Source organism: Mustela putorius, unplaced genomic scaffold (genome assembly GCF_011764305.1).
Source record: "Mustela putorius furo isolate JIRA1106 unplaced genomic scaffold, ASM1176430v1.1 tig00000275_pilon_pilon_pilon, whole genome shotgun sequence".
NCBI classification, from domain to species: domain Eukaryota; kingdom Metazoa; phylum Chordata; class Mammalia; order Carnivora; family Mustelidae; genus Mustela; species Mustela putorius.
Genome location: NW_025421341.1, coordinates 23,196,420 through 23,203,628, shown reverse-complemented (window position 1 = coordinate 23,203,628; position 7,209 = coordinate 23,196,420).

Below are 7,209 nucleotides of genomic sequence, written 5' to 3'. Positions count from 1 at the left end.
GACCTCAGTGCTGCTGACTGAGACCTCAGGTGGAGCCCCTCTGCCCCAGTGCCCTCCCATCTACCCTCAAGAGGGGCGGTTCTAGGATGACCCTAATCTGGATCATTAAAGTGGACTTTCATGCAGACTCTTCCTGTGATTTGTCTTGAGGCAGGATGGGTGTGGTTTGGACATGGCCAGAGCCAGAGCTCCTAACGTGAGAGAGTAGGAGTGGACCCGAACAGGTGTGCACGGAAAAGACACAGCTCTTCAGTGATGGTAGAAGGCTGGGTTTTGTCTTTGTAAGGACCTATTTTATATTTTTATATTTTAGCCAGAGGCTTCCATTGAGGCTAAACAATAACTTTGTTGTTTAACCCTAAAACTGTCCCTGCTTCCCCTCCAACCGGGGGCCTTACTTAAAAACAAGTCCCTGAAACCAGCCTCAGGTAACAAAGCTCAAATACAAGGGTGGATCAGGCCAGGCGGAGACATCCGAGCGCACACTGTCTCCTAGCTACCAAGGTGATGGGCTAGTTCCTATGGCTACTGTGGGGTGAATTGTAATTCAATTAGCCACCTTTGTGTGGCCAGGCCCAACCACGTGAACTTTGCTCTATAAAAGTTAGTGTGGAAAGCAGGGAAGAGTCGCCCTCTCTTTGTAAGAGGTACGGCCCTGGCCGGCCAGTTTGATTCTTGATGCTTGACGCGAAATAAAGCTTTGCTTGACTTTTGCTTTGTATCAGTCTTGCTCCTTTAATCACGGACCCATTACTCGGGCATAACAGTCTTGTCTTCCCTCTGTAAGGACCTATTTAGAAACTGTCCCTGCTCCCCTTCCCCCAGGGGACTTACTTGGAGACAAGTCCCGGACACCAGCTTCAGGTAACAAAGCCCTGATACAAAGGTGGGTCAGACCAGGTGGAGACATCGATCAGTGGGGGGGGGGGGGGGATGCATACTGTCTCCCTGGTTACCAACGAGTATGGGCCCCCGCCCTTTGGGAGCCTTTTGGGCGCCAATCCCAATCAAGTTGTAATAGGCTGGTTCAAATGTCTACTAGGGTAAATTGTAACTCAATTGGTCACCTAGCATCACTGTGGAGTTTCTTGTGTGTGTTACAATCTCATTGGCCACCTGTGCATGGCCAGGCCTGACTGCATGGCTTTTGCCCTTAAAAGCTAGTCTGTGAAACTCTTGCAAGAGGTGCAGCCCCGAACGTTCGGTTGGTTAGATTCTTGATGCTTGCCGTGAAATAAAGCTTTGCTTGACCTTCGCTTTGTATCAGTCTCGCTCCTTTAATCACGGACCCATTATTGGGGCATAACACCTCCAGTGACCTGAAGTGGGGGAAAGCAAGAGAAGGACCACAGCTGGGATGCAGCCTTCCCCACCCACACCTACCTGCACTGTGTGGTCCAGTCGCTTGCCTTTCCGTGTCTGACATGCCTGGACCCTGCTGTTCTGTGAGGGTCTTCCTGCCAGCCATTCCCCACTCATCCTCCTCCCAAGAGTCAAGATCCTCCTCCCAAGAAGTGCTGTAACTAAAGTGTACACACATTAAATATTTTGATGGCTGGGGCACCTGGGTGGCTCAGTGGGTTAAAGCCTCTGCCTTCAGCTCATGTCATGATCCCAGGGTCCTGGGATCAAGCCCCACATCGGGCTCTCTGCTCAGCAGGGAGCCTGCTTCCTCCTCTCTCTCTCTCTCTGCCTACTTGTGATCTCTGTCTGTCAAATAAAAAAAAATTTTTTTGATGGCTCTTGCCCGTTTACTCCTGGTAGCTGAAAATCTGCAAGGGAGTAGGTAATCTGACCACCTGCACTCAGCCCAGTTGAAAACCAGAATAACCTGTTTGCAGAGCTTTAGACATCTTAAGTACTCTCACACTCACTGGATACTCGTGTAAGCAAGTGGGCAGGTATCAGGATTTGGATTTCTCTAAGGAGTTATGGAGTTGTATGCCTACACTAATGATCAAATAGTTATAAACCTAAGTTTACAGACTTTCCCAGCTATAAGATATATTTCAATAATAAATAATAACTAAGAACTTCTCACAGTAAAAAAAGTAAAAAGTGAATACAAGAAAAGATGTTTCCGAGAAGAAGATGGGATGACTTGCTCTACCTGCTATCAATACCCGGTGGGAAGCCGCAGTAATTAAGAAAGTGTGATGGGGCACCTGGGTGGCTCAGTCGTTAAGCATCTGCCCTCTGCTCGGATTGAAAGACCCGCGGATCCCCTTATCCAAGAATCCAACACTGCCACTGGATACAATCAGCAAGAGGTTCTTTATTGTTACGCATGCGCCTGCGGGTGATCAGCAGCTCCTGCAAGCTGAGCACACCCGGCTGGGGTGGTGCCGGGTTTTTATAGACTGGTACAAACAAGTTTTGGGTGGGGCGCAACTGATTGGTTGACAGTTAGAACTTTTGAAAAAGGCATACATGGAGTTTGCTGATTGGCTTTGGGGACCCGCCCGCGTGTGCGCGGGCGCGCGCGAAGAGAGAGGCGGGAAGGGGGAACAAGCTGATTGGTTCTGAGGGGCCGCGCGCGGGAGGAGAGAGGCAGGGAGGGGGAACAAGAAGGGGGAAGGTAGGAATGCCATCATGGCGTCTTCTATTATTTCTATAAGCCAAGCAGTTAATTAGTTAACGACGGGAGGGGGGGTCTTTCAGGATCATGATCCTAGAGTCTAGGATCAAGCTCCACACTGGGCTCCCTGCTTGGTGGGAAGCCTGCTTCCCCCTCTCCCACTTCCCCTGCTCATGCTCCCTCTCTTGCTCTCTCTCTCTCTCTCTCTATCAAATAAATAAGTAAGTAATTTTTTTTAAAAGTGTGGTATTGAGGCACCTGGGTGGCTCGGTCGGTGGGCATCTGCCTTGGCTCAGGGCATGACCCTGGGGTCCTAGGATCAAGCCCCACATGGAGACCACCGCTCAGCAGGGATCTGCTTCTCCCACTCCCTCTGCCCTCCACCCCATTCATGCTCTGTCTCTCTCAAATTAATAAATAAGTAAATAAATAAAAACAAAAATCTTTAAAAAGAATAGATGATAATATAAGAATACCTTCCTGTCCTAATGGTTACAAAAGATTTCTTTTTTTTTTCTTTTTTTCAAGATTTTATTTATTTATTTGACAGAGATCACAAGTAGCAGAGAGGCAGGCAGAGAGAGAGGAGGAAGCAGGTTCCATGCTGAACAGAGAACCCGATGCAGGGCTTGATCCCAGGACCCTGAGATCATGACCTGAGCCGAAGGCAGCGGCTTAACCCACTGAGCCACCCAGGCGCCCCACAAAAGATTTCTTAAAGAGGAAATGAAAGTGCAAGAAATAAAGAAAAAGAAGGTACATTAAATTGAGAATATCTATAAACTCTAGGGGTGCCTGGGTGGCTCAGTTGGTTAAGGTTTTGACTTTTGATTTCGGCCCAAGTCATGATCTCAGGGTCGTTCAATTGAGCCCCACATTGAGCCCTGCATTGGGCTCCATGCTTGCCAGTATGTCTGCTTGGGATTCTCTCTTTCCCTCTGCCCCTCCCCACACTTGTGTACACTCTCTCTCTCTAAAATAAATAAATAAATCTTTTTAAAAAAGAATATATATAAACACAATTGAAGTAAGATGGTTTTAAGATATATTATTATCTCTGCCATGTGATTACAAACTTCTTCCAGGTATCTTCCCTGATAAGAATGGAAAAGAAAGAATTTTCTAAATCAGTGTTGTTCAGTAGAAATATAATTTATAATTATATATGTAACTTAAAATTTTCAAAAAATGTTCTAGTACTCACATTTTTATTTTATTATTTTTTAAAAGGTTTTATTTATTCATCTGACAGAGAGACATACAGCTAGAGAGGGAACACAAGCAGGGGGAGTGGGAGAGGGAGAAGCAGGCTCCCCGAAGAGCAGGGAGTCCAATGCAGGGCTCCATCCCAGGACCCTAGGATCATGACCTGAGCCAAAGGCAGATGCTTAACAACTGAGACACCCAGGCGCCTCAACATTTTTTAAAAGGTGAAAAAGAAACACGGTTCCACCAAGTTTCCTGTTCTCTGTAAAAGTGCAGCTTAGAAAGATATTTTTTACTTTGATATTGCACAGAAAATCACACTGGTCCATTATCTGTTGTGGTGGTGATCATTTCTCTTTTTCTTTTTCTTTTTTTTAAGATTTTTATTTATTTGAGAGAGAGAGAGAGAGAGAACAAGCACAAGTGAGAGGAGTGGCAGTCAGAGGGAGAAGCAGGGTGTCCCTGAGCAAGGAGCCCAGGATCATGACCTGAGCTGGTGGCAGACACTTAACCGACTGAGCCACTCAAACATCCCTGAGGCCATTTTTCTTTTTAAATAGGCTTTTATTACAAATTCGAAATCTAGGGAAGCTCTTTTTTCCTCTACCCAAAGAGTTCATAAATATAGTCATTGGAGCAAGTTCTTCATTGAAAGTTAACATTTATGACTTGGTAAAAGATGCTATCCAAGGGCACCATGCAGCTTCTGATACACAGCGCAATCCTCAGACAGTCACCATGCCGAGGCCAGCAAGTTTGCCTCACCGTCTAGAATTTATAGGTTAATTCCCACCCATAACAGAAAAGGGTAAAGTTTGTGGTCCAAAGGGGGGGAAACTATACCTAAAAGACATTCGTGGATGAGTCCCCACATTTTCCATTTGAGTTAATATTGACTTTTCCTGTCCCACTGGCCCTTCGGATGGTTCCCCATGCTTGCGACTTTTATTCTTGATCTCTTTTTGCCCAAAGGTGAACAAAAACTTACTTTGATTATAGTATGATATTGGGAGGTAGCCAGTGATATTTAAATTTGCTGGCTCATAAGTAATTGACTTTCTTTCATTCTTTTATTTTTTTTAAAGATTTTATTTATTTATTTGACAGAGATCACAAGTAGGCAGAGAGGCAGGCAGAGAGAGAGGAGGGAGCAGGCTCCCTGCCTAGCAGAGAGGCCGATGAAGAACTCTATCCCAGGACCCAGGGATCATGACCTGAGCCGAAGGCAGAGGCATTAACCCACTGAGCCACCCAGGTGCCCCCCCCCCTTTTTAAAGATTTTATTTATTTCTTTGACAGAGATCACAAGTAGGCAGAGAGGCAGGCAGAGAGAGAGAGAGAGAGAGAGAGAGAGAGAGAAACAGACTTGCTGCACAGCAGAGAGCCCGATTTGGGGCTTGATCCCAGGACCCTGGGATCATGACCTGAGCCGAAGGCAGAGGCTTTAACCCACTGAGCCACCCAGGCGCCCCAAGTGATTGACTTTCATTGAAAATACCCTATGGGCACCCTTCAGCTTTGATTCCACAAGAAGAGAGAAGGTAAAGGAACTCAAAGAGATCCAACAGCCATCGTGTTGTAGGACAGCCAGTTCCCAGGTATATTTCATAAAACTGGGGTTGCTGGTAATACAAATAAGGCTTTTGTTTAATTCTGACCTGAAGTCCGTGCTTATTACAGCTTACAAACACATGCTCAAAGCCACAAATCAACACAAAAGCATGAGGAGTCCTCCAAAGAAGCCGAAGACCCTCATCATTTCAGATCTCAACCCAAGACATCAGAGGAAACAGGAAATCACAACGGTCCATTATTTTGATGATATTGTGGCAACTGGATATGGTGGGTAGAACAGCATGTACCCTAGAGGTCGCAAGACACACGCATGGAAGAAGAATGTCAAGAAAGGTCAGAGCCCTGCTACATTAATGACGTTTCTAGGGTTCAGTTATCTGTGGCATGTTGAGCTACCCTCTCTAAAGTGAGACAAATTAATTAACCTTGAACATCTACCACAATAAAAAAGAGACAAACCTCTTTATGGAAGAATGAGCCTCTTTGGCATTTGAGGCAACCTAAAACACATTTTAATGTGCTACTCTAACCCATTTACCAGTAACCCATCAAGCTTTTAGTATGGCCTGAAACAAGGAAACATTCTGCAGCAATTCTAGGTTGCCATGCAAACTGTCTTTTCATTTGATAATTATAACCAGTGGTCTCGGAAGCATTGGAATGATCTGCAGCAGACTGTATGTCATATGAATCCTCTGGCAAGCCCCAGTAAGATTATTAGAGTGTAGATCCCTAGGATTTTAAAGGAAGGCGGTGCCCTTTTAGGCCATCAGCTATTCTCTATTTGAAGAGCAGCTTAATTTCCTACCAGGCCCTGGAATACTGAACACCTGGCCATGGGACAACCAGTAATTATGCATTAGGTATTATCCAATCCACTAAACCATAACATTGGAGGTTAAATGGAAATGGTGTACACAAGACTGGGCCCAAGAAGATCCAGATGAAATAAGTTGCATGAGAACGTAGGTTCCTTGCTTCACTGCCTTTCCCACAACCTTATTATGGCCTTATGGCGAATTCTCTATGACTAGATAACAGACTGACGGGGGTGGGGGGGAGAGGGGGAAGCACAGAGCCAATTTACATGTGTTTGCACAAAATGCAGGTGTCAGCTAGAAGTCAAAAACTGCTAGATTACAACACAATTCAGAAGTGTCGGTCGATTACATTGGTGAAGAATAACCCCACTGTTGGGAGTTTTGTTGGTAGATCTGGTGGTCCACTTGGAATTGAAGAAGAAAAGAATTGAGGTATGTGTCTATATTGATAACAATATTCATGACTAACAGGTTGGTCGGCTGATCTGGGGTTTGAATAGAGCAATGTAAGAAAATCTGTGGCAAGAAAGTCTGCGAGAGATCACGTGGGATGAACACAGAGTGTGAACATAGTCATGGTTTCCTGTGTAAATAACCTTGAAAAGACAAAGTCTATAGAAAAGCTTGTCAATAATCAGGTTATGAAATGACCAATTCTGTGGATATCAGTCATTCTCTTTCTCCAACCAGCCTGGTACTTTTTTAATGAGCCCACATATCAATGGATGTGGTTGCAGGAAATGAGGCTACTCATGGGCTTACCAACGTGAATTTCCCTCCTCATGACTGGTATGATTACAGCCACCTCTGTTATTGAATACCAGTTTGCCAGCAGCAGAGGATAATACTGAGGTCCCAATATGGTACATCTGGTGACAGATTTTTATTTTGAACCCCTTTCACTATGAAAAAAGGCAGTAGATTATATCCTGGATATGGATTTGCCCTTTCTGTCCACAATACTTCTGACAACACTCACTCAACATGAGTGAACTTAAAGAGTGGTTGTTTTACTCATCTCCAAGAGTT